A 27,965-nucleotide genomic window follows, 5' to 3' on the forward strand; every position below is an offset into this window, starting at 1 on the left:
TGAAAACAGCTGCATTCTTACAAAGTTGTGTGTAAATTCAATTTTTACAAAGCATGTCAACATTTCGATTAGTAAATTTTTATTGTGTGCTTATTGTATATCCAATGTTTATGGTGAGCTATACAAAGAAGCATAAGGCATATGCTCCCACGTCTAGCAAGAGAAATAAGTTTAATACCAAGCAGAGAGAAATTAGGTACTACTAAACTATGAAACTGATTCTAGGGTATTTGGAATTTAAAAAGAAAGTGGCTAGGAGTATTTGACATGATTTTTCATGAAGGAGGTGGGACGGACATCAGTTCATTTACTTACTCAATAGTAATTTATTTATTTAAGACAAAGGCTTGCTCTGTCGCCACACTGGAGTGCAATGGCACGGTCTCGGCTCACTGCAAACTCCGCCTCCTGGGTTCAAGTGATTCCCCTGCCTCAGCCTCCCAAGTAGCTGGGATTGCAGGCATGCACCACCACATCCGGCTAATTTTTTGTATTTCAGTAGAGATGGGGTTTCACCATGTTGACCAGGATGATCTTGATCTTCTGAACTCATGATCTGCCAGTCTTGGTCTCCCAAAGTACTGGGATTACAGGCATGAGTCACTGTGCCTGGCCTCAACAGTGATTTATTGAGTAGCTACCATGTTCACTGGTGATATGATAGTGAACAGAGGAGATATGGTCCTGCTTTTGTGGAGCTTACAAAATAGTGAAGTAATAAGACTTAAATATGTGCAAGAAAACATTCTAGGCGAGGGGACCAGTTCTAAACAAAGTCATAGAAATAAATGGTAAGATCATGGACTGTATGGCAATTAGTGAAGGAACTTGCCTGACTGTAGTAGAGATTTTATGTTGGGGAGGAGCATTGCAAGTGATAAATGTGGACCATCTTTTGAATGCTTTGAAGAACTATTTAAGTCCCTCTAAAAGTCCTTTGGATATACTGTTTTGGAGAGGGTTTGGGGCTTTGGGGTCATACTACCTTGGTTTGATCTCATCTCCACTCTAATGAATTTTATTATTAATTTTTTTTTGTTTTTCTAATGAATTTTATAGTAAGTTTTATGTTTATGTTTAGAATTTTATGGTAAGTTTTCTCAGTGACACAACTCTATAGGCAATAAAATGATACTCAGACTGAGTGGCTAAGGTCAGTAACACTTCTATCAGTTAAGCAATTTGCACAGGAGGTCCAAGGAAAGGTTGGGAGAAATAAAAAGAGGTTAGGCAAGGAAAGAGAAATAAATGTATTCTGTGATGGTTGGTAGAATGTCATCAGAAATGTATTAAAGCAAAACTATACATTTGCCTAGCTTTTGTTTCTACTTGTGTTTTCTTTCTTTCTTTCTTTCTTTCTTTTTTCTTTTTGTGACAGAGTCTTGCTCTGTCGCCCAGGCTACAGTGCTCACTGCAACCTACGCCTCCTGGATTCAGGCAATTCTTTTGCCTTAGCCTCCTACAGGCATGCGCCACCACGCCTGGCTAATTTTTACATTTTTGGTAGAGACAGGGTTTCACCATGTTGGTCAGGCTGGTCTCTAACTCAACCTCATGATCCGCCTGCCTTGGCCTCCCAAAGTGCTGGAATTACAGGGGTGAGGCATCGGCCCTAGTTGCGTTTCATTAACAGTATTGTGTTTTCCTTGTCTAAATATGAGGAAGATAAACTTAACTGCAGCTATTTGACTTGGGCATCTGAGAGCTAACAATGGTTGGCTTAGTTTATGTTCTACATTTGAAGCATCTGGTCAATTTTAGATTACCTTCTATATTTGAAGCATCTGGCTAGACCAGTTGTGTCCCAGTTTTGTATTTCACCCAAATTCAACTTGATCAGAAGCTTATGTAAGTAAGTATTGTTTGTAACCTGTGTTAATACTCTCTTAACATGGCTTAAGGCATAAATGGATTGCCAAATTAACACCTGTTATGACCTGCATTTTTTCTTGTTACCTTTGGATTTAATGTAAGTATAATAATGCTCTAAGAACATTTGACAGTATTGTTCAGGAACTTTTTTTTGGAGACAGAGTCTGGCTTTATTGCCCAGGCTAGAGTGCAGTGGCACAATTACAGCTCACTGCAGCCTCAACCTCCTGGGCTCAAGCGATCCTCCTACCTTAGCATCCCAAGTAGATAGGATCACAGGCATGTGCCACCATGCCTGGCTAATTAAAAAAAATTTTTTTTGTAGAGGCAGGATCTTACTTTGTTGCCCAGGCTGGTTTTGAACCCATGCGTTCAAGTGATTCTCCTGCCTCAGCCTTCCCAAAGTGCTGGGAGTACACAGGTATGAGCCATCATGCACAGCTGCTTATTCAGGTGCTTTTAAGACATTTTTTCCACCAGAAAAGTAGAAATGATCATATCAGACCACCTTTGTCTCCTCCCAATCTTTTATTATGGTGATCTTTAACCTTGTTATAAGGAGGAGCTTCTTTTAATCTCAGTCATGAGATCAGGACAGATACTGACAGTGTAGTCCCTGAGAAATAGTTGCTGGCTGTGCTATTCTTCCTTTCACACTGGGAATCTTAGCTGAGATTGTAGCAGAGATAAGATACTGTGGGGAACCAACAGGGAGTTTTATAGGAGGTGAGGTGTCTAGATCTACCAGTAGATCTCGATTTGCAGGTTTGAGACGCCTACCTTATTTCATCCATGGCTGTTGCGTTATACAAATCTAGTGGGCAGCAGCCACTGTCTGTAAAAATTATGACATGGACTTATGCAATGTGGCAACCCTGGAAGCTACTCAAACCACTTGTATTTCTAGTCCTGTATTCCCTTCAATACCTACTACATACAGCAGCCATGATAGTCCCAACACGTTTATCATTTGAATCTCTTTGCTTCACACTTTAAGACTCCCCTCTAATCCGACAGATAAAATTTACATCTTTGTCTAAGGATTTCAAGGAGTTGCATAAATGTTCCTATTCTATTTAAGTATGCTCATCAAAGAAAATGATAATACCTGCCCCGTCTAATTCACAGGTTATCAGTATCAAGTGGAATAATATATGCAAAAATACTTCATAAATTAAAGAATACTACACAAATATAATATTCTTTTTGGATGTATTATGTTATAGTGGAAAGAACACTAATTTGAATCAGATTTCTGGCATCTCAGTTCATTCTGCTATTAACAAACTGTGACTTTGGACAAATTACTTTGTGCTTTGGGGGCTTTGTTTCCTTACCTATAAAAGGAAACTAATAATGCCATTCCTGTCTACCCCGAAACCTAAGAGTTATTTTTCCCTCCCTTCACATTCAATCACCAAATTTATTGTCTAGTTCTTAAAATTTCTTAAATTGGTCTTCTCCTCTCTGTCTCCATTCAGTTCCTAATAATTTCCCTTTGGGGCAGGAGCCTGTCAAAAAAATTGTGGTAAAATATATGTAATATAATGTTGACCATTTTAACCTTTTCTTTTTTTTTTGAGACAGAGTCTCGCTCTGTCACCCAGGATGGAGTGCAATGGTGCGATCTCTGCTCACTGCAACCTCCGCCTCCCAGGCTCAAGCAGTTCTTCTGCCTGAGCCTCCTGAATAGGTTGGATTACGGGCACATGCCACCCCTGGCTAATTTTTATATTTTTGTAGAGTCGGGGTTTCACCACGTTGGCCAGGCTGGTTTCGAACTCCTGACCTCAAATGATCTCCCCGCCTTGGCCTCCCAAAGTGCTGGGATTGCAGGCATGAGCCATTGTGCCCGACCCCATTTTAACCATTTTTAAAGGTACAAGTCAGTGACATCGAGTACATTATCAATGTTGTACAATCATTATCGCTATGCATTTCCAGATTTTTTTTCATCATCCCAAACTGAAACTCTGTACCCATTGGATAATACCTTCTCATTCTGCCTTCTCTCACCCCCTAGTAACCTCATTCTACTTTCTATCTCCATGAATTTACCTAGTCTAGGTACTTTTTGAAAAATAATTTTGATGTTTATTTTTGATTCAGAGGGTACATGTCCAGGTTTGTTACCTGGGTATATTGCATGATGTTGAGATTTGGGGTACAATTGATCCTGACATCCAGGTACTGAGCAGAGGACACAATAGTTTTTCAGCCCTTGCCCCACTCCCTCCCAACCCAGTAGTCCCTAGTATCTATGGTTGCCATCTTTATGTCTATGAGTACCCAGTGTTTAGCTACCACTTGTAAGTGAGAACATGTGATATTTATAAGTGAGAACAGGTAGTATTTGGTTTTCTGTTCTGTGTTAGTTTGCATAGGATAATGGCCCCCAGCTCATTCCACGTTGCTGCAAAGGACATGATTTTATTTTATTTTTTATGGCTGCATGGTATTCCATGGTGTGTATATACCACATTTTCTTTATCCAATTCACCATTGATAGGCACCTAGGTTGATTCTATGTCTTTACTATTGTGAATAGTGCTGCAGTAAACATACAAGTGCATGTCTCCTTTTGGTAGTACAATTTATTTTCATTTGTATATATACTCAGTAATGGGATTGCTGGGTCAAACAGTAGTTCTGTTTTAAGTTCTTTGAGAAATCTCCGAACTGCTTTCCACAGTGGCTGAACTAATTTACATTCCCACCAACAGTTTGTAAGCATTTCTAGGTAGTTTTAATAAACGGAATCATACAATATTTGCCTTTTTGTGTCTGGCTTATTTTACTTAGCATAATGTCTCAAACTTTTATCCACGTTGTAGTATGTGTGAGAATTTCATTCCTTTTTATGGCTGAATAATACTCCATTGTGGGGTGATAACATTTTAACTGGTCTTCCTGACTCCAGGCTTGCCCCTATCAAATTTGTCCTTCATGATCTGACCTCATTTACCTTTACAACCTCCTTGTTATCATTTATGCTGTATGCCTCAGCCATACCAGCGGTAGTCCTTAAATATGCCATGTGGTTTGACAACTCTGTAACTTTATTCATGGCTCCTTTGTCTGAAATTTATTTCCATTCTTGTGGAAAACTCCTACTCAGTCTTCAAGACCCAGTTTATCTAACAATAGTGGATGGGTTAAATTATGATACATTCATATAGTGGACTTCTCATCAGCCTTTAAAAATTATGGCATATATATTAGTGGTTGAAAGCACAGACTCTGGACCAGGCTTACTGGGATCAAATTTCAAATCTGTCACTTACTAACTATGTGACCTTGGGAAATTTCCTTAACCTCTCTGTATCTCAATTTTGTCATCTATAAAACAGACATAGTAATTGTATCTATCCTATGAGGTTGTTGTCAACATTTGATTACTTAAAACTATTAGCTAGGCTGGGCGCAGTGGCTCACGCCTGTAATCCCAGCACTTTGGGAGGCCGAGGTGAATGGATCACTTGAGATGAGGAGTTTGACACCAGCCTGGCCAACGTGGCCAAACCCTGTCTCTACTAAAAAAAAAAAAAAAAAATATATATATATATATATATATATATATGCATGTGTGTATATATATATATATATATATATATATATAAATTAGCCAGGTGTGGTGGTGGGCACCTGCAATCCTAGGTACTTGGGAGATTGAGGCAGGAGAATCATGTAAACTCAGGAGGTGGAGGCTATGGTGAGCTAAGATCATGCTACTGCACTCCAGCCTGGGCAGCACAGCCAGATTCTCTCAAAAAAAATAAAAATAAAAATAAAAATATTAGCTATTTTCTTTTATTTATTTTTTAGTTTTTAAATTTTTTGTAGAGACGGGGTCTTGGTATGTTGCTCAGGCTGATCTTGAACTCCTGGCCTCAAGGAATCCTCCTGCCTTGGCCTCTTAAAGTGCTGGGGTTACAGGTGTGAGTCACCATGCTCTGCCAAAAGTGTTAGCTATTGATATATATTAATATTTACTGTCATAGAAAAAACATTTATTATATAGTGTTAAAAGAAAAGATGCTATTAAACAGAATATTGTATCATTTTTGTTAAAAATGTGTATGTTGTTGGGTGTGGTGACTCACTCCTGTAATCCCAACACTTTAGGAGGAGCAGGCAGGAGTGTTGCTTGAGGCTGGGAGTTTAAGCAGCCTGGGCAATATAGGGAAACCTCATCTCTACAAAAAATAAAAAATTAGCTGGGCATGTGGTACATGCCTGGAGTCCCAGCTACTCAGGAGGCTGAGGTGGGAGGATTGCTTGAGCCTAGGAGGTTGAGGCTGCAGTGAGCTGTTACTGTGCCATTGCACTCCAGCCTGGGCAACAGAGTGAGACCCTGTCTCAAAAAAATGTGTGTTTATATGTATACACACATATTATACCCTCCTAGAATTACACACACACACAGACATACACAGACACACAGACACACAGACACACACACACACCCCCTCAACATGTTAGCCTTTATTATTTCTCAGTGATAAACCAATTGATTGTTTATTTTTTATATTTGCTTATCTATATTTCTGTTTTTCTCCATTTGACATTTATTTTTTACATTGGAGAGGGCGAAAAAAACACAATTAAAGCATCTCTTCTGCGAAGCCTTCCCTGAATTCCCTTCCTTCATCCTTTAGGCCACCAGCATATCTTGCATCCCTGTCCTACTTAAAGCCTGTGTCATATTCATTCACCTTTTAATTCCCAACTGAGACTAGTTCCGAGCCTAAAAGATACATATACTTAGCCATATTAGTAAGGTGAAAATGGAATTATGCCCATGCATTTTACACATGTTATTTCATATACACCATTCAGCAGTCTCATGAATAAGAGTTATCTGTATTTTTCAGATGAGGAAACTGAGCATCGGAAGAGACCAAACAATTTGCTGAAGGTATGCAACTAACTAGTAAGCAACAGAATTGGGATTCAAATTCAAGTCTTTCTGATACCAAAGGTATTCTTTTCAATGTATATTGAATGAATGAATGATCTAATAAATGTATCTGCTGTCTCAGATGACATAATTTATGAAAGATTTATTGGCAAACAAATATGCTATATGAATGTAAAGATATATTATTATTATTTTCTGTTATAGTTCCATTTGCACCCTAGATTGTGACTAGGCAAATCAGCTTTCCTTCTCCCATGCACAATTTTTTCCCTTTATTATTATAAATTGGCAGTTTTGATTCTCCATTTGTCTTTTTATACTGCCCACGCTCTTTCCACTCTTTAGGAACCTGACTCATAATTGTGATATGAAGCTTTTCAGATTAGCCACGTTTGTCAAATTTACTGTTGTGTGTGCATGTTCAGGAAACTAATTTAAAAATATCTGGCTAGATACAATTTGTTTCAGTGATGCCAAAATATGGTTATTTCTAGTTTACTCTCTTTACCCTTTTCTTTTTTTTCTTTCTCTCTCTTTTTTTTTAAGACAGCCTGTTTACCTTTTTTGTGCTGATATGTCCACATTTAATTTCCTTCATTCATATTTATATTGATTTCAAAAGAAGGTGTTGTCAATGATAAAACATTAGACAGAATTAGTTTTTAGACAGAGGATGTTAGTAAGTTCAGCTTATGTCTTATTTAGGTTTATGTTTTTGTGTGTATGTGCACACACATGTACGTGTATATAGCCTTCATCGAAAGATAAAGTGCAGATAGTCAAGAGGTGTTTTAATAATTTATTTCACAGATACAACAGAATATACTAAAGCAAAATTTAGAATTTGATTATAGCTTGACTCCCTACAATTGTTTTCAGAATTAAAAAGATGAATCCCCTTTTAATCAAACTAACTGAAGGGAATATCTACTCTGTGAAAATTGCCTGTCTAAAATGGGGGGGGGGTGAATAATTCCCTTTTAAGTAAAGCACTTTTAAAATTCTGCCAGAACTAGGTTTCTAAAGATTTCAACCTATTTTTGTAGTGTTAGTTTTGTGAGATGACAAAGTTCATCTTAGTGATTTCTAACTAAGAAAACACACAACCACGAAACTGAGGAATGGATTATGGAAAGGGAAATTTCCTGCAATTTACGATGAATTTACAGAAATAGTAAATATTTAGATTCCATAAATATTGTTGCTGATGGTTACTTGTCTTGATTTCTGTTGAACAAGTGTGCATTTGAATTAGCACACGATTTCTTTTATTTCTAACAATTCAGTATATTTTCCTTAGCCATCAATATTTGGGATTCTGCTTGCTTATGATTACAAATCACTTGAAACCTGCCAGTTGAAAACTCTCAGGGCTATGAAATGATATGGGACTTCTGTGAATTCATTCTTTTTTATCTGTATAAAATACTTGGCTAAGCAGTTGTCCTTGACAATTTTAAATTACCTTTTCCTTTCTTAAAAACTCCTTTCCTGAAGCTGATCTCCTACGCATTTCTAGTACATAGTTTTTCATCCTTATCTGTCCTGACAGTGATTAAGCTTTGAACAAGAGAGAGTGTTACCAGATTTTCACCTTTATTGGCCTAAGTCTTTTTTTTCTCTTTTCCCAAGATGGAGTCTTGCTCTGTTTCCTAGGCTGGAGTGCAGTGGCATGATCTCGGCTCACTGCAACCTCCACCTCCCGGGTTCAAGTGATTTTCCTGCATCAGCCCCCTGAGTAGCTGGGACTACAGGCATGCACCACCACACCTGGCTAATTTTTGTATTTTGGGTAGAGATGGGGTCTCACCATGTTGACCAGGCCAGTCTTGAACTTCTGACCTCAGGGTAACTGAACTCCTGAACTCCTGACCTAGGCTTTCCAGAGTGCTGAAATTACAGGAATGAGCCACCAAGCCTGGCCAGCCTAAGTCTTTAAAACAGGACATGAAAGGAATTGAAAGGTTGGGTATGGGTGGGGATGTAGATCTAGACTATATTTATGGAATGTTTGCTTCCTTCATGCTGAAAATTGTTCTTTGGACCTTGAGATGAAAAGAGAAAATATGTGAAAAATAAGAATGTTATGAAAAGTCTAAGTATACTGAAAAATACATCAGTATACTACTTTGTTTTTTTTTTTTTGTTTTTTTTTTTTTTGAGACGGAGTTTCGCTCTTGTTACCCAGGCTGGAGTGCAATGGCGCGATCTCGGCTCACCGCAACCTCCGCCTCCTGGGTTCAGGCAATTCTCCTGCCTCAGCCTCCTGAGTAGCTGGGATTACAGGCACGCACCACCATGCCCAGCTAATTTTTTGTATTTTTAGTAGAGACGGGGTTTCACCGTGTTGGCCAGGATGGTCTCGATCTCTTGACCTCGTGATCCACCCGCCTCACAGTATACTACTTTGTAATCATACCATGTAAATATTTCAGTTATAAAAATTATAGATTTTCTCCCAATATGTCAACTGCTTTAAGAAAGTATTGGCAAGATTGATTATGTTCTTTCCCAAGAGGAAAGATAACTTTGCATAACCACCAAGGTGGTTTACTAACATACACCACATATGAAGAGTTTTATAATCTTCACCAACATGAGTCAAATGCTAGTATGTATAGGGTTGGTGGTGTAAACCTACCTGGTACCTTTTTGGTTTTCCTGATTAAATGGTGCTAATGAAGCCAGGGTTATAGGCTTCTTCTCTGTGGGAGTCACTCGTCCTTTGGAGTCATTAGGTATACCACTAACTCTGCTCCACAGTTTTCCGAATGCAGTTTGTTTATTCAGTAAGGGATACTAGTACAGAGTAAAAACTGCTCAGCAAAAAGCCATCATCAGAACCCATGCCCTTATCCTCCTGATGGGGAGGGGAGGGTCTGTAATATCCAGGCTTTCAAACTTGCATATACTTTTTTATTATTTATCAATGGAGGGTGCACTTAGAAATTTATTTCTTTGAACTTCTGCAGCATTCTGCTTATAAAGTGTTTCTGTGACTGCTTGAAAGTGGGAGGCTGAGGTTGCAGTGAGCCTAGATCACGCCATTACACTCCAGCCTGGGCAACAGTGTGAGACTCTGTATCTAAATAAATAAGTAAGTAAGTGTTTCAGTGGTTTCAACTCTAGGTCTCTTTTTGCCTTTATCTCCAGACTCTTTTGTCTCAAAACTTTATGCTCTCAGAGAACTAAGGAAAGACTTGGCTCATTATATGCATTTGCAGAAAGTAATAAGACTTTTTTTTTCATCTCCGTAAAGTGATCTCAATAAATTTCTTTAGAGTGACAAATCTACAGTTTCAGAATTGAAACTAAACAACTCTTTTGGGGTTTATTAGATTCTTCTATATTAAGTGGAGCAGTTTTAGGTGAGCCTCTGGGAATATCAAGAAACTGAGTTTCCAGTGTGGCTCATAGTCTTTTGTAATCTGTACAAATCTATAGTATCTTTTATTGAGTATCACTGAAGAATGAGGTATTTTGGAGAAGGGAATTTCCAAATAACTGAAGTATACCCTTTACATTTTTGTCATTCAGAGATCTTAATGGGGATCTGACGCATAAATCCTACAAAGGCATCCTTGAAATACATTTACTTTTCCAAAATAAAAGTTCTTTTTTTTCTGATTAGAACATTGATAAATGGTCAATGTAAAAACAAAATGCAGTCAATATTTATTTATTCATTTGCTTTTTGAGACGGAGTCTTGTTCTGTTGCTCAGGCAGTGGGGCAGTCTCAGCTCACTGCAACCTCTGTCTCCCAAGTTCAAACGATTCTCCTGCCTCAGCCTCCTGAGTAGCTGAGATTACAGGTGCCTACCACCATGCTCATCTAATTTTTGTATTTTTAGTAGAGACAGGGTTTTGTCGTGTTGGCCAGGCTGGTCTCAAACTCCTGACCTCAAGTGATCTGCCCACCTCGGCCTCCCAAAGTGCTGGGATTATAGGCATGAGCCACCTCCCCCAGCCCCAATCAATATTTAGATATCTCTCCTTTCTGAGATTTATTTTTTCTTACAGTGTTTATCACTACTTGACTTTTGCAGTTTTTTTTTTTTTTTTTGAGACAGAGTCTCTGTCATCCAGGCTGAAACGCAGTAGTGCAATCTCAGCTCACTGCAACCTCCACCTTCCTTGTTCAAGATTCTCCTGCCCCAGTTTCCCAAGTAGCTGGGATTACAGGTGCACACCACCACACCTGGCTAATTTTTGTGTTGTGTCACCATGTTGGCCAGGCTCATCTTGAACTCCTGATTGCAAGTGAGCCTCCTGCCTCAGCCTCCCAAAATTTTGGGATTACATGCGTGAGCCACCATGCCCAGCTCACTACTTGATTTTGTACATTCCTTTGTTTGCTTATTGTCTGTCTTCCTCACAAGAATGTGAGCCCCATGAAAGAAGAGACAGTGACCCTCTTCACTGCTGTATCACCAGTACCTAGATTAGTACCTGAAACAAAATAGGACTTCTATAATTATGTGCTGACTAAATGAAGAAAGTAGAAAATCACTGTGAATTCCACCATCCAGGGATTAGCCACTATTAAGATTCTGGTATCCTTCCTTTCCTTTTCCCTTTCCCCTTTCCCCCCTTTTCCCATTTCCTTTTTCCCCTTTTTCCCCTTTCCTTCCTTCCTTCCTTGTCTGTCTTTCTTTCTTTTTCTTTCTTTCTTTTTTCTTTTTCTTTCTTTCTTTCTTTCTTTCTTTCTTTCTTTCTTTCTTTCTTTCTTTCTTTTTCTTTCTTTCTTTCTTTTCTTTTCTTTTCTTTTTCTTTCTCTCTCTCTCTCCCTCCCCTCCCTCCTTCCCTTCCTTCCTTCCTTCCTTCTTTCTTTCTTTCTTTCTCTCTCTCTCCTCCCTCCTTCCTTCCTTCCCTCCTTCCTTCCCTCTTTCCTTCTTTTTTTCCTTTCCTTTCCTTTCCTTTCCTTCCCTTTCTTTCTTTGGAGTTTCACTCTGGTTGCCCAGGCTGGAGTGCAATATCGCAATCTCGGCTCACCTCAACCTCTGCCTCGTGGGTTCAAGTGATTCTTTTGCCTCAGTCTCCTGAGTAGCTGGGATTATAGGCATGCACCACCATGCCCGGCTAATTTTATATTTTTTTTAGTAGAGATGGGGTTTCTCTGTGTTGGTCAGGCTGATCTCAAACTCCCAACCTCAGGTGATCCGCCTGCCTCGGCTTCCCAAAGTACTGGGATTACAGGTGTGAGCCACTGTTCCTGGCCTCTTTTTCTTCTTTTTTAAAGAGCAACTGATCTGGTATGCTTTATAACAAAAGTATTTTTCTCTTACATACACATTTTCATGTGTATATATAAATTTATATAACATTTTAATAAAAATAGGACTATTGTCAATGTTCGACTTTGTAGCCTCTTTTTTTCACTTATCACAGAAATGATGTCATTAAGCAAACAACTATGTGTTTTTAATGGTGATATGACAATGTATTTTTCCAATTCCATATTGATATTTAGGTTGGTTCCAGTTTTTCACTCACGTAAACAACCTTGTGATAAGCATCCTTAGCCATACATCTTAGTACAGTTGTCTGTACCTTTCCTCCCCTTTGAATATATTCTTAGAACTGGAATTTCTGGGTTACAGGATATGCATGTTTTAAGGCTTTTTTTTTTTTTTTGAGACAGGGTCCCACTGTGTCACCCAGACTAGAGTGTGAAGGTGTGATCATGGCTCACTGCAGCCTCAAGTGATCCTCCTACCTCAGCTTCACGAGTAGGTGGGACTATAGGTGTGCACCACCATACCTGGCTAATTTAAAAATGTCATTGTAGAGACAGGGTCTTACTATGTTGCCCAGGCTGCGTGTTTTAAGGCTTTTGATAAATATTGCCAACTTGTCTTTTGGAAACCCTGTAGGAATTGCTGTTAGTTTATACTAACATCAGCAATAGTTTGTTAACTCAAAATTATTTTTATATTAATGATTTTGAAAAAGACTTTCTAAAGCACATTAAGTATTTTAGTGCTTTACTGCTTTTCTAAGCAGAATACCTATATCTGATTTATTTATTTGTTTATTTTTGAGACAGAATCTCGCTCTGTAGCCCAGGCTAGAGTGTAGTAGCACGATCTTGGCTCACTGGAACCGCCGCCTCCCAGGTCCCGGTTCAAGTAATTCTCCTGCCTCAGCCTCTGGAGAAGCTGGGATTACAGGCATGCGCCACCACGCTCAACTAATTTTTTAATTTTTAGTAGAGATGGGATTTCACCATATTGGTCAGGCTGGTCCTGAACTCCTGACCTCGTGATCCACCTGACTCAGCCTCCTAAAGTGCTGGGATTACAGGTATGAGCCACCACACCCAGCCCCACCTCACACATACACACACACACAGACACATGACCTGACATGTGCTTCACCTGTTATTGCTGGGATCACAGGGATGCGCCACCACGCTGGGCTAAGGTTTGTATTTTTAGTAGGGACGGGGTTTCTCCATGTTGGTCAGGCTGGTCTTGAACTCCTGACCTTAGGTAATCTGCCTGCCTCAGCCTCCCAAAGTGCTGGGATTACAGGCATGAGCCACCGCGCCTGGCCTGGCATGGCGCCTTTTGACCAGGCATCTCTTATCTTGGAAATGGATCCCTCATTCATCATTTATGAATCCAAAGTGAAGCTTTGGCTCTATTGCCTTGGTTTCATCACTGCCTGAAATATTCTTCTGACAAATAGTGTGCCTGAACTTAGAGTATAGACTTCCCTGACGTATTTTTGTTGCTCAGTGCCAAGTTTTAAAAACTTACGGTAAAATACACATTCCATAAAACGTACCATTTAAACCATGTTTAACTGTACCAGTTCTGTGACATTAAGTATAGTCACATTGTCGTGCAACTGTCACTACCATACACCTCCAGAACTTTCTTCATTTTCCCAAACTGAAACTCTATACTCATTAAACAACACTAGTGGCAGTTTTTGCTTATTATTCTTAGCTTTGTGACCAAGGCTGCTAGTTAGGAGAAATGTTACTCGATTTGTACAAAGAAAGACTTTAAAAGAAATGTGATTAGAAATCTGTATTGCTGGGCGCAGTGGCTCAAGCCTGTAATCCCAGCACTTTGGGAGGCCGAGATGGGTGGATAATGAGGTCAGGAGATCGAGACCATCCTGGTCAACATGGTGAAACCCCATCTCTACTAAAAAAAAATACAAAAAATTAGCCGGGCATGGTGGCACATGCCTGTAATCCCAGCTACTCAGGAGGCTGACGCAGGAGAATTGCCTGAACCCAGGAGGCGGAGGTTGTGGTGAGCCGAGATCGCACCATTGCTCTCCAGCCTGGGTAACAAGAGTGAAACTCCGTCTCAAAAAAAAAAAAAAAAAAGAAATCTGTATTATCCCAAAAGCATAATGCATAAATGAAAAAATGGATATACTGGGCTTTTTTAAAATGAAAGCTGTTGCTATGTGAAAGAAAATGAAAAGAAAGCCATAAACTAGAAGAAGATATTTATTTATATACTTTAGACAGAGCCTCACTCTGTCACCCAGGCTCTGGAGTGCAGTGGTGCGATCTCTGCTTACTGCAACCTTTGCCTCCTGGGTTCAAGCGATTCTTCTGCCTCAGCCTCCTGAGTAGCTGGGAGTACAGGTGCATGCCACCATGCCTGGCTAATTTTTGTATTTTTAGTAGAGACAGGGTTTCACCATGTGGGTCAGGCTGGTCTCAAACTCCTGACCTCAAGTGATCTGCCCACCTCGGCCTCCCAAAGTGCTGGGATTACAGGCGTGAGCCACCGCAGCTGGCCTTGGAGAAGATATTTTTAATCAAATTTTGTTTAAGAGATACAGTCTGTGTTCTCCAGGCTGGACTTGAACTCCTGACCTCAAGCCATCCTCCTACCTCAGCCTTCTGAATAGCTGGGAGTACAGGTATGTGCCACTGTGCCCAGCTGCAAATCACATTTTTGACAAAGATTTGTATCCATAATAAACTTTTAAAGCCCTCCAAATTTAACAAGGAAGCAATCAAACAACAAAATGAGCAAAAGATGTGAATAGACACCTCACCTAGAGGATATGAAAACAGGAAATAAAGGAAATGATTAGGCAGATGAAAATTAAAACCAAAATGACAATTATAACAAATGTACCACTCTGGTGTGTGATGTTGCTAACGAAGGAGGTTATATGTATATGGTTGTAGGAAGTATTCAGGAAATCTCTATACTTTCTGCTCAGTTTTGCTGTGATCCTAAACACCATCTATAAGTAAAGGTAAAGTGAGATACCACTGTACACTTATTAGAAGGTCTGAAAAACAAACAAACAAACAAAAGCAGCAATACCAATTGTTGGCAAGTATGCAGAGCAACTGGAACTTTTATACGTTGCTGATGGGAATACAAAATAATACAGCCACTTTGGAAAACAGTTTGCTAGCAGTTTCTTATGAAATTAAACCTATATCTCCAATATGACTCAGCAATCCTACTTCTAGATATCTCTCCAAGAGAAATGAAAACCAATGTTTACACAAAAACCTGTCTATGAATGTTTATAGTAGCATTGTTCAACATTAGTCACCAAAAATTGGAAACAACCCAGTTCTTTCAACTGGTGAAAAAGATAAATAGATTGTTGTATATTTATACTATGGAATACACTCCTTGATTCGTGCAATAACATAGATGAATCTTAAAATGCATTTTGCTAAGTGGAAGAGACCAGATACATAAGGCTGTGTATCATTTCATTTATCCATTTATATGAATAATCATTCCATTTATATGAATAGCTAAAAAAGCAAAACTACAGAGAGGAAAACAGTGGATGCCAGGGTTTAGGGGTATAGGGAAGCGTTGATTATCAAGTAAAGGCATAGCATGAGGGAATTTTGGAGGTGATGGGATGGTTCTGTCTCTCTCTGTCTCTCTCTCTGTCTCTTTCTCTCTCTCTCTCTCTCTCTCTCACACACACACACACACACACAGCCCTCTACCCCTCTCTCTCTTGTCAACTGTCACCATGATGGGCATGTTGTATGTGTTAATATTTGGTCTGGTCTACTAATTACCACCCTCCCCCAAAATCTATATTATCAACTTGGTAGCATATATAGTACAGTTTAATTAAAGAAAACAAATGATTTATTAACTAATATGTCATATGAAGTCATAGAAATGTTTTTTAGTTTAAAAATATGAATATGGATATATACATACATTTATTTATCAATAACTTCTTACTTCAGTGGAACTTACTGGTTATACCAGATAAACTTTTTCTACTGCTTGAGCTTTCAGTAGACCGTTTGTGTCAATTAGTGATAAATTTTGTGAGCGTAACACCTATGTAAGTTTCTCAGACTCTGTTACAGAAATGCGTTTATCTTGCGGTTCAGGCAGCCTGGGATGGAAGGTAAATGCTTTCTTTTTATAAGTAACTTGAAATTTCAAGTGTTAGAGAGAAAAATATTTTATTTTTATTTTTATTTTTTATACCTCTCACAGGGTTAAGATTTTAAACTAAATTTTCAAAAGACTTCATTCAGTTCTAATTCTTTTTATTTATCCATACAAACTTAAATCTCTTCATAACCATCAGATGCCATACCACCTTTGTGAAACAACCTGCTGGAACCAGACATGGCTCAGGAGTTTTATTGGATTGGGATAACCAAAGTGAGATTTAACCTTGTTTGAGGAATATACATGGGTAGTGAGCTGACCTTTTAATTCCTAGAATTTATGGGCTTAACCCTACAAGGGTTGTTACTCTGTTTATTTCTGTAAATAATTAAGGCACGTGTATTGTAGGAAACTTCCCAATGTATAGCAGAAATTATGAGTACTACCAGAATTACTACTCCTAAGGTAACTATTTAGTCTTTCAAATTTTGCTATGTAGGTATATACATGTGTGTCTGTGTAGGTCTCCTTTTAAAAACAAAAAACCCTCATTTTAATATTCACTGTATTATTGACTGCCTTTGTATGTCAGAAAATTTCAATATAATAGTTGTGTATTCTACTCAATATATGGAATATTATTTATTTTACCAATTCCCATTTTATTAGTCTTTTAACTTATATCCACTTGTGTGGTGGCTCACACCTGTAATACTGGCACTTTGGGAGGCCAAGGCAAGTGGATCACTTGAGGCTAGGAGTTTGAGACCAGCCTGGCCAATATGGCGATACCCTGTCTCTACTAAAAATACAAAAAATTAGCCGGGTGTGGTGGTGCATGCCTGTAATCCCAGCTACTTGGGAGGCTGAGGCACATGAATTGCTTGAACTTGGGAGGTGGTAGTTGCAGTGAACTGAGATTGCACCACTGCACTCCAGCCTGGGTGACAGAGCGAGACTCTGTCTCAAAACAAAAACAAAAACAAAAATATATATCCACTTATGTTTGCTCTGATGAACATTACTATATTTATATCTTTGAGTATTTTTCCATTATCCCTCCATTTATTTCCTTAGGATATATTTCTGAAAGTAGTATGGTCAGGTCAGCAAGTGACACTTTTTTAAAACTTACTTTTTATTATCAAAGTAGTACATATGCTCATAGTAATGAAAAGACAAAAGGTGCAAAACGGTATAAGGTAAACAGTAAAATGCTCTGACTTAACAGTAGCTGTCTCAGAGGAACTGTAAAATGAACAGATATAAATTTATGTTAATTTATACATTCTATATATAATTCATGTGTGTTAGATGATGTATTTGTTTACTTGAAACATCCACTCTAATTACAGAGTTTACTAAGGTTGAGTTAATATAGAGAGATATTAGAGAGTTTAATAAGGTTGGCAGTTAAATATATCAAAATAGTTATACAATTATATCATGTATATACCAACAATAATCATCTAGAGAATATAATGAAAAAAGCTCTTATTCATATATCTTCTTATTTAGTTTATTCCTTAGTATGTTTTTTGGTTTTTTTGGGTGCCCTCCCAAAAAAACCAAAAATACGTGAAGGAATAAACTTAATAAGAAATTTGCAGGAAGATTCAATATTGTAAAAAGAGGTTAACTCTATTCAAGTTTGTCTATAAATTTAAGAGATTTTGATGGAGGGAGGACCTGACACAATGATGTTAAGGTTCATATGAAAGAGTAAATATTTGAAAACACACAGACAAATTCTGAAAAAGAAGGATGATAAGAGGGATGTGCCTTATTAGGCAAAAAATGCATTAAAATATACAACAATTTTAAAAAGTAACATTGTACCTAATGTATTGTTCACTTAAAAATGTGTTAACTCTCATGGTAAGTGTTCTTACTCCAATAAAATAAAATTCTAAAGAATTACTTTACCCCCTGCAAAAAAAGTACCGGTACCAAAATAGAAAAACAGATCAATGGAAGAAAACATCCAAAAAGAGACCCCTGAATAATAATTTAGTATAAAATAGTGGTAGATTTTCAGGTAGATGAGGAAAGAGTAGCTTACTTAACAAATGACATTGGAGCAACCAGTTAATGATTTTAAAGAAAAAAAGTTTCTTATGTTACGTACTGAAACTAAAATAAATTCTAGATGAGTTAAGGATTTAAATGTAAAGTACAAAAGGTACTAGAAGAGAGTATAAGTTGAGGTAAGGAAGGCCTTCCAAAGCCTGATACCAAAGGCATGATACTTAAAAATTAAAACCTTTGCTGGGTGCGGTGGCTCATGCCTGTAATCTCAGCACTTTGGGAGGCCAAGGTGGGTGGATCACTTGAGGTCAGGAGTTTGAAATCGGCCTGACCAAATGGTGGAACCCTGTCTCTACTAAAAATACAAAATTAGCTGAGCATGATGGTGCACACCTGTAATCCCAGCTACTTAGGAGGCTGAGGCAGAATTGCTTGAACCCAGGAGGCAGAGGTTGCAGTGAGTCAAGCTCGTGTCATTGCATTCAAGCCTGGGCAACAAGAGCAAAACTCTGTCTCAGAAAAAGAAAAAAAAAAAATTGAAACCTTCAACATAGAGAAAAAAACTACAAATAGATAAAAGATAAACAAGAAATTTAAAAAAGACTAACAGTATGTGACAAGTAAATGATGAATATCTTTCTTATGCAAAGATCTCTTGTGTATCTATAACAAAAAAGGTAAACACCTAAAAGAAAAATGCACAACGGAAGTAAACAGGTGATTCACAATTGAAGAATACTACTGGTCAAAAAATCTCACGAAGTTATTGGAGGTAAAAAACAGATGATAATTTTTCATGTAACAGATTGACAAAGCTTAACAAAATTTTCATAACATCTGATGAAAGTGTGGATAGACACTCTCCTATACTGCTAGTGTAAGTGTGAAATGATATCTTTCCAGAGAGCAATTTACAGTATGTATCACAAGCCTTAATAATTACTATTTATATTTAGAACATCTGGAAAAATTAAAAATAAGTACTATTTATGTATATTGTTAGTTGGAGTATAAATTGATACAGTTTTTCTGGAGGGCGGGTAGGAACTATTTATCTAAGTTTAGAATGTATATGCCCTTTGTCCTAGCAATTACACTTCCAGGAGTTTTATCTAAAAGATATGCTCATGAAGATGTATATACAAGGATATTCATTGAATCGAGGTTTATAATAGCACAGAACTGAAAACAACCTAAATGTTAATCAAGAAGGAACTCATTAAATAAAATAGCACATCTACACAATGGAATATTACAACCGTTTTATAAAAGGGTAGGTCTATCTATCTTCTTTGATTTTCAATTTTTTTTCCCAGTTGCCTTAAAAGATTTGTTTTCAATTATTTTCAATTATTTTCAATTTTTTTCCCAGTTGCCTTAAAAGATTTGTTGATTGTGGATCTGAGAACATCACATTATAAAATCCAAATAGAAAATATCTTTAAATTATTAGACAGTTTAAAGCTTATGAGAATATAAGAATACTATTACTACATTCCTTTGCTTATTAATTAAGTATATCACACTAGTAGAATTTGTTTCTGTGGAAACAGTGTTAACTCATAGGCCTCAGATGGAAATGATATGTCAGGGTAGAGATTCAGATCTTTGAGTCTTTTGAATAGATTTTTCTCAGAAAAAGAAAGGTGTTCTCTCAGGTTTACTATTTTTAGGCAGGTTGAGATGATGATAATGTCTTAGTTATCCAGGCAGTATGACTTCCAAAGTTATGTGCCCAATGCAGATTGATCGGTATTTGTTGAATTGAGTCTAAAAAAGAATATTTTATCAACTCCAAACCATCATATTATCTTCTAATGTCAAAATCTTCATTTAACATGCCAACCTCTGCAATTGCTCATTCATGGGGTTTTAATGTAACTTACCCATGACTTGTTCCTAATTTGGTAAATTTTCTATGTTTTGGAGCAGAAGATTTAATTCAAATGTTAAAAATTCCTTTGTCCCAAATCTATCCCCAACAGGTCATGCTGTTTTCGTCAACCAGTTTAGGAACTCCTTTCTTTCTTTTTTTATTGCTGGGGGAAGAGCGTCTTGCTCTGTTACCCAGGCTGGAGTACAGTGGGGTGAACATGGCTCATTGCAGCCTTGCCTGGTCCCAAGTGATCCTCCTGTCTCAGCCTCCTGTGTAGCTGGGACCACAGTCACGTGCCACCATGCCTGGCTAGTTTTTTTATTTTTTATAGAGACAGGGTCTCATTTTGTTGCCCAGGCTGGTCTTGAACACCTGTGCTCAAGCAATCCTCTTGCGTTGGCCTCCCAAAGTGTTGGGATTACAGGCATAAGCCACTGCATCCAGCCCTCTTTCTCTAAGAGTATTATTTTCTGTTCACAATTGAATTTTTCTAGGCTTTTACTTTTTGTTTGTTTATTTTTTTGAGACAGAGTCTCGCTGTGTCACCCAGACTGGAGTGCAGTGGCATGATCTCAGCTCACTGCAAACACTGCCTCCCGGTTTCAAGCAATTCTTGATTCTCATGCCTCAGCCTCCTGAGTAGCTGGGATTATAGGCAAGCACCAGCACACCTGGCAACTTTTTGTACTTTTAGTAGCAATGGGGTTTCACAATGTTGGCCAGGCTGGTCTTAAATTCCTGACGTAGGTGATCTGCCTGCCTGCCTGGGGGGCTCCCAAAGTGCTGGGTTTACAGGTATGAGCCACCATGCCCTGTCTTTCTAAGCTTTTAAACTAATTATAGAGAGATTTGTTGGTGCAGCTTTTTAAAAATTCTCGTTTTGTGGTTGAACAAAACTGTGTCTGATTTTATTTTTGATTCTCTTACAAATTTAAGATTAAATAATCTTACAAATTTGAAGACTCAAGAATCACATTCTGCTCATTATTTTAGTGCCCAGCACTCAAATACTTCCTTTTTTGATATGTTTTCTGTCAGCCCTCTCTTACTGTTGTTTTCTTCACTTCCTTAATTGCAGTCTCCTCTTTGTTATTTTTAACCTTTGCTCATTTCTGCTTTTAAGCAGGAACTGTATATGACCTGCTTATTCTTAGGTTTTGGAAAAAGCTGTCTACAATGTCCAAAGCTATAGAAGAAAATAAATGCATCCAATTCAGGCAAATAAAATGTTTGGCTAATTTCAGTATTTTCTTTATTATTTTCCTAGATAATAAAGTAATACATGCAAAAAATAAAAATAAGAAATTAAAAAAATAAACAATACATATTTGTTTTAATGAAACTAAAGTAATATAGAATTATATACAGTAAAAGGAGATTCACTCCCTCAAAGGATAATCACTGTTAATAGTTTGTATTCTTCTAGACCCTTTTCTAGTCACAGATACGCTTTCATGTCAGTATATGCATATTTAGCTGATTCTTAACTGCTGTATGGTATTCTATAGTATAAATACAGCACAACGTATTTATCTGTTTCCTAATTGATAGACATTTAGAGAGTCTCCAAATTTTAACTTTTTTTTTGAGACAAAATCTTGCTGTGTTGCCCAGGCTGGAGTGCAGTAGCATGATCTTGGCTCACTGCAACCTCCGCCTCCTGGGTTCAAGCGATCTCCTGCCTCAGCCTCCTGAGTAGGTGGGATTACAGGTGCCTGCCACCATGCCTGGCTAATTTTTTGTATTTTTAGTAGAGACAGGGTTTCATCATGTTGGTCAGACTGGTCTCGAACTCCTGACCTCATGATCTGCCCACCTCGGCCTCCCAAAGTGCTGGGATTACAGGCTTGAGCCACTGAGCCCTGCCTTAACTACTTTAAATATGCTTACACCTAAAACTTTATACATCTGTGTAAGTATTTTTGTAGTTAGATTCTTTTAAGTACAAATGCTGGGTCAAGTTATGCACACGTTGTATGTTGATAAGCATTGCAAAATTGCCCTTCAAAAAAGGCTGTGGTGACTTATACTTCATTAACAGTATGATAAAATATTTTTGTATACCCTTGACCATCCTTAATAGACAGATACATAAGTCTTTTAAATTTTTGCCAACATTATAAGAAAAAACACGATGTCATTGTTTTAGTCTGTATTTAAATTTCTCAAATTTGTGTTTTTAACTAGTTTAGTTGAACATCTTCTAACAACTAAATTACATGTCAAATAAAAAAGTTTGTAAATTAGAACATACACTATAAACCTCCAGCAAGAAAAAAAGTATACACAGAAGAAAGTGTGTAATAGTTTATCCCTCTTTTTCTGCATATGTTTGGAATAAAGTAACATAATATACGAACTGATGATCTTTTCAGGTGCCTATAAACAACTCTCAACTGGTAGACTTCAGCATCTGTTGGGATGATAGGCCAAGTGGTATTTAAAATTTTTTTAGAGACAGGGTCTCATTCTGTAGCCCAGGATGGAGTGCAGTGGCATGATCATAGCTTACAGTAACCTTGAACTCCTGGGCTCAGGTGATCCTTCTGGATCCCTCTGGAGTAGTTGGGACTACAGGTGCACTACCACGCTCAGCTAATTTTTTTTTTAAAGTTTATTTAAAGACGGGGTCTTGCTATGTTGCCCAGGCAGATCTTGAATGCCAATCCTCAAGTGATCCTCTTGTGCCAGGCCCCAAGTGGCTCTTTTCTACCCTGGTCGCTTGCTTGTTATCTGGCTGAACAGGCTGAAGTCTGGCAGTGAGAGTAACTTAGCTTTGTGGATCATTGTGTGATTCCTCAGTATGGTAATTTTTAAAATATATTAAGGAATTCATCCATTCATTCATTTGAGATGGAGTCTCACTCTTGTTGCCCAGGCTGGAGTACAATGGCACGATGTCAGCTCACTGCAACCTCCACCTCCTGGTTTCAAGCGATTCTCCTGCTTCAGCCTTCCAAGTAGCTGGGATTACAGGCACCCGCCACCACGCCTGGCTAATTTTTGTTTGTTTTTTGGGATGGAGTCTCGCTCTGTTGCCCAGGCTGGAGTGCAATGGCAGGATCTCAGCTTACTGCAACCTCTGCCTCCCGGGTTCAAGCGATTCTCCCGCCTCAGCCACCTGAGTAGCTTGGATTATAGGCGTGCGCCACCATGCCTGGCTAATTTTTGTATTTTTAGTAGAGACGGGGTTTCACCATGTTGGTGAGGCTGGTCTCAAACTCCTCACTTCGTGATCCACCCACCTTGGCCTCCTAAAGTGCTGGGATTACAGGTGTGAGCCACTGTGCCTGGCCAAGGGCTGAGGATGTTATTTAATTTTTTTTTTGTTGTTGTTGTTGTTTGAGACAAGATCTCACTCTGTCGCCCAGGCTGGAGTGCAGTGGTGCCATTTTGGCTCACTGCAATCACTGCCTCCTTAGCTCAGGTGATCCTCCCACGTCAGCCTCCTGAATAGCTGGGACCACAGTCATATACCACCACACCCAGATAATTTTTTTGTAGAGAGGTGTTTCGCCATATTGCCCTGGCTGGTCTCAAACTGCTGGACTCAAATGATCTGCCCACTTTGGCCTCCCAAAGTGCTAGGATTACAGGTGTGAGCCATCATGCCTGGCCTGGCAATTATTTTTGACTTCATAAATTTTTCTTATCTTTTAGATAACCACGCCTGGCCTGGCAATTATTTTTGACTTTGTAAATTTTTCTTATATTTTAGATATCTGCTTTAGCTCGCTACTATTTAACATTAATCTGCCTTGGTAACTCTTTACTTTGTGTTTATAGGACAAAGTCCCTGTAAACATATGTACTAATTACCAGAATTACACAATAAAATTGCAGAGCTAAATAGTATCAGAATTGTAATTTGCCAAATTATTTTAATAGGTCAATACTGAAAGGACAATATTATTTACTGACTTTTATTAAGACCTATATTAAGATTCTATAGTGTTATATTTCTAAGGCTACAAGTTTTTTCAAGAATAAAAATATGTTTAATTCTGAGTTTTACTCTCCATCCCAAGGTGTGACATAAAATAAATTTACAGGTGTGATGAGATGGACTGAGTTACAATTTTTTAACCTCAAGATCATTAATGGCTAGTTCCTACCCTGAAGGTCATCTTATGTGTCCATATGCGGTAATGCTTTTTTCATTAGATTTTACATTTCAATCACAGACATTTGTCGAAAAAGATGAGGTAGGCTGGAAACTGTGACTCACATGTAATTCCAGCACTTTGGCAGACCAAAGTGGGAGGATCACTTGAGTCCAAGAATTTGAGACCAGTCTGGGCAACATAGTAAGACCCCATCTCTACAAAAAAAATCAAAACTTAGCAAGGTGTAGTGGTAGATGATTGTAGTCCTAGCTACTTGGGAGGCTGAGGTTGGAGGATTGCTTGAGGCTGGGAGGCAGAGCAGAGCATCACACTACTGCACTCCAGCTTGGAGCACAGAGCAAGAGCCTATCTAAAAAAACCCAAAATACAACAATGTATTGTCTATTTCAAAATAGCTAGAAGATTTAAATGTTTCCAACACAAAGAAAAGGTAAATGTTTATGGTGATGGATATCCTAAATACCCTCATTTGATCGTTACACATTGTATGCATGTATCAAAATATCACATGTATCCCATAAATATGTACAATGATAATATATAAATAAAAAATAAGTAAGAAAGTTTTCCTAGTCCTGACAAAAGGAATTTAAGCAACCATGACCTGCTCTTTTTTTTTTTTTTTTTTTGAGATGGAGTCTTACTCTGTTACCCAGGCTGGAGCACAGTGGCACAATCTCAGCTCACTGCAACCCCCGCCTCCTGGGTTCAAGCAATTTTCTGCCTCAGCGTCCTGAGTAGCTGGGATTACAGGTGCATGCCACCATGCCTGGCTAATTTTTGTGTTTTTACTAGAGATGGGGTTTCACCATGTTGGCCAGGCTGGTCTCGAACTCCTGATCTCAAGTGATCCCCCTGCCTCAGCCTCCCAAAGTGCTAGGATTACAGGTGTGAGCCACTGTACCTGGCAGAGTTGCTCTTAAAACAAGTTATGAGTATGTTAATAGGAAAATACGTGATAAGAACTAATTCATAATAATTTGAAATGACTTATTCTATCATTGTATTAGTTACTTGGTCTTTCAAACACATAACTCTATTTACATAGGAACCTTAGTTCCCTACCATGCATAAACAGTAATACTGGAAACTGGGCATCTTGGTTCAGTAAGAGCAAATAATCAAATTGAGTATTTTACTAAAGCAAATCCTTGATTTGTTAAGTATACAAAAGGAGCCATACAAATTGTTTAGTTGTTAGATAACTGCATTTTTTATCTATTCTTTCTAAAATAAATTTGAACCTCAATTTTTTAAAAGTTATCATGGTAGCTGGATATATTGGTGATGAAGCAAAAAAACATGTTAACTGTAGAATCTAAGTGATGAGTATGTGTTTATTGTATACTTCTTTCAAATTTTATGTATGTTTAAAAATGATTAATTCATACTGTTAGGATTACGGTACTACCCACAGCAATCTACAGATTCAATGCAGTCCATACCAAAATCCTAGTGACATTTTTGCAGAAATAGAAAAACCCATCCTAAAATTTGTAGAAAATTTCAAGGGACTCCAAATAGCCAAAACAGTCTTGAGGAAGAAGAATGAAGTTGGAGGATTCACATTTCTTGATGTCAAAGCCTGCTACACACCTACAGTAACCAAAAAACAGTGTAGTGCTGGAATAAAGACATATAGACCAATGGAATAAGATAGTCCAGAAATAAACCCTCACATACATGGTCAAATGATTTTCAACAAGGGTGCCAAGACCATTCAATGGGGAAAGGACAGTTTTTTCAACATATCATGCTAGGTAAACTGGGTATCTACATGTAAAATAATGAAATTAGACCCTTACCTTATATATTAGCATTAACTTGAAATTGATCAAAGATGTAAACTTAAGAGCAAAAGCTGTAAAACTTTTAGAAGAAAACATAAGACATGGTATTGGATTTGGCAATGATTTCTTGGATAATACCAAAAGCATAGGTAACGGGAAAAAAACAGATAAATTGGGCTACATCAAACTCTAAAACTTTTGTGCATCAAAGGACACTCTCAAGAGAGTGAAAAGATAATCTGTAGACTGGGAGAAAATATTTGCAAAGCATTTATTTGATGAGGGATTAACATCCAGAATATATAAACAACTCATCAAAAAACCCAATTCCAAAAATAAGATATGAATAGATATTTCTTCAAAAAAGATATACAGATGAACCACATGTATATAAAAAGATGCTCAACATCACTAGCCATTTAGGAAATACTGCTTCATACTTATGAGGTTGATTATAATTTTTAAATTTTATTTTATTTTTAGAGACAGCATCTCATTCTGTCACCCAGGGTGGAGTGCAGTGGCCTGATCCTAGCTCACTGAACCCTTAAACTCATGGGCTCAAGCGATCCTCCTGCTTCAGTCTCCCAAGTAGGTAGGACTACAGGCACATGACACCACATACGGCTAATATATTTAATTTTTATTTTATGTAGAGATAGGGTCCCACTATATTTCCCCAGGCTAGTATCAAACTCCTGGCTTCAAGTGATCCTCCTGCCTTGGCGTCCAAAGCACTGGGATTATAGGCATAAGCCACCTTACCTAGCCTATACTTTTTTTTTCTTAAACAAAAAGTAACAGGTATTTGCAAGGATGTATAGACATTGGAATCTTTGTGCACTGTTGGTGGTAATGTTAAAATTACTATATGACACAGTAAGTCAACTTCTAGTTGTATAGCCAAAAGAATTGAAAACAGGGACTTAAACAGATACTTGAACACCTAAGTATTCTTTTTAATCTTTAACAGTATGGGAGGTAAAAAAATATCTCATTCTTTGTTTTTTTTTTTTTGAGGTGGAGTTTCGCTCTTGTTACCCAGGCTGGAGTGCAATGGCGCAATCTCAGCTCACCGCAACCTCCGTCTCCCAGGTTCGGGCAATTCTCCCGCCTCAGCTTCCTGAGTATCTGGGATCACAGGCACGCGCCACCGTGCCCAGCTAATTTTTTGTATTTTTAGTAGAGACGGGGTTTCACCTTGTTGACCAGGATTGTCTCGATCTCTTGACCTCGTGATCCACCCGCCTCGGTCTCCCAAAGTGCTGGGATTACAGGCGTGAACCAGCGCGCCCAGCCAGTATCTCATTCTTTATGTGCTTCCTAAATTATTAATGAGGTTGACAATCTTTTTTTTTTTTTTTTTTTTTTTGGAGACAGGATTGCCTAAGCTGCAGTTCAGTGGCATGATCATAGTTCACTGCATCTTCTAACTCCTGGCCACAAGGGATCCTTCCACCTCAGCCTCCTGTGTAACTGGGACCACAGGTGTGCACTACCACACCTGGCTAATTTTTTAAATTTTTTTTGCAGAGACAGGCTATTGCTATATTCCAAGACTGGTTTCAAACTCCTGAGCTCAAGTAATCCTCCCACCTGGCCTCCCTAAATGCTGGGATTATAGGTGTGAACCACTGGTGCCCCGCCATTGACAATGTTTTCTAAGTTTCATAACAACCTAACATTTCTTTTGTGGATTGCTTTCTCCAATACTTTGACCATTTTTCTCTGTGTGTGTGTGTGTGTGTGTGTGTGTGTGTGTGTGTGTGTGTGTGTGTGTATTGGGGGTGGTATTGTAACAGAAAATAAGCATTTTGAAGACTCTTGACACATGCTGACAAATTTCAATAGCTAATATTTATGCTTTCATAATAAAGCTGATTCACTCAGCATTTACTGAATTCAAAATTTATATAAGTATTGAAATAGAGACAGTCTTTAAAGGCTTTACAAATCAAAGGTATTTTCTTTACAGAACA

General features: G+C 38.1%; 1 protein-coding gene across 4 annotated transcripts in view; it reads left to right on the forward strand.

Moving 5' to 3' along the window:
- Positions 1-27,965, forward strand: part of ATP7A (ATPase copper transporting alpha) — a 151,490-nt gene that overhangs the window by 8,655 nt on the left and 114,870 nt on the right. For 2 of the 4 annotated variants that reach the window (XM_074391668.1, XM_074391670.1), the window contains exon 2: positions 6,747-6,853. The exons of 1 other annotated variant lie outside the window; for it this stretch is intronic. The gene's annotated coding sequence lies outside the window, so the exon portion shown is untranslated. The remainder of the gene's footprint in view (positions 1-6,746; positions 6,854-27,965) is intronic. One more of the 4 variants, XM_074391669.1, reaches the window with a different exon arrangement.

Source organism: Saimiri boliviensis, chromosome X (assembly GCF_048565385.1).
Source record: "Saimiri boliviensis isolate mSaiBol1 chromosome X, mSaiBol1.pri, whole genome shotgun sequence".
Taxonomy (NCBI): Eukaryota; Metazoa; Chordata; class Mammalia; order Primates; family Cebidae; genus Saimiri; species Saimiri boliviensis.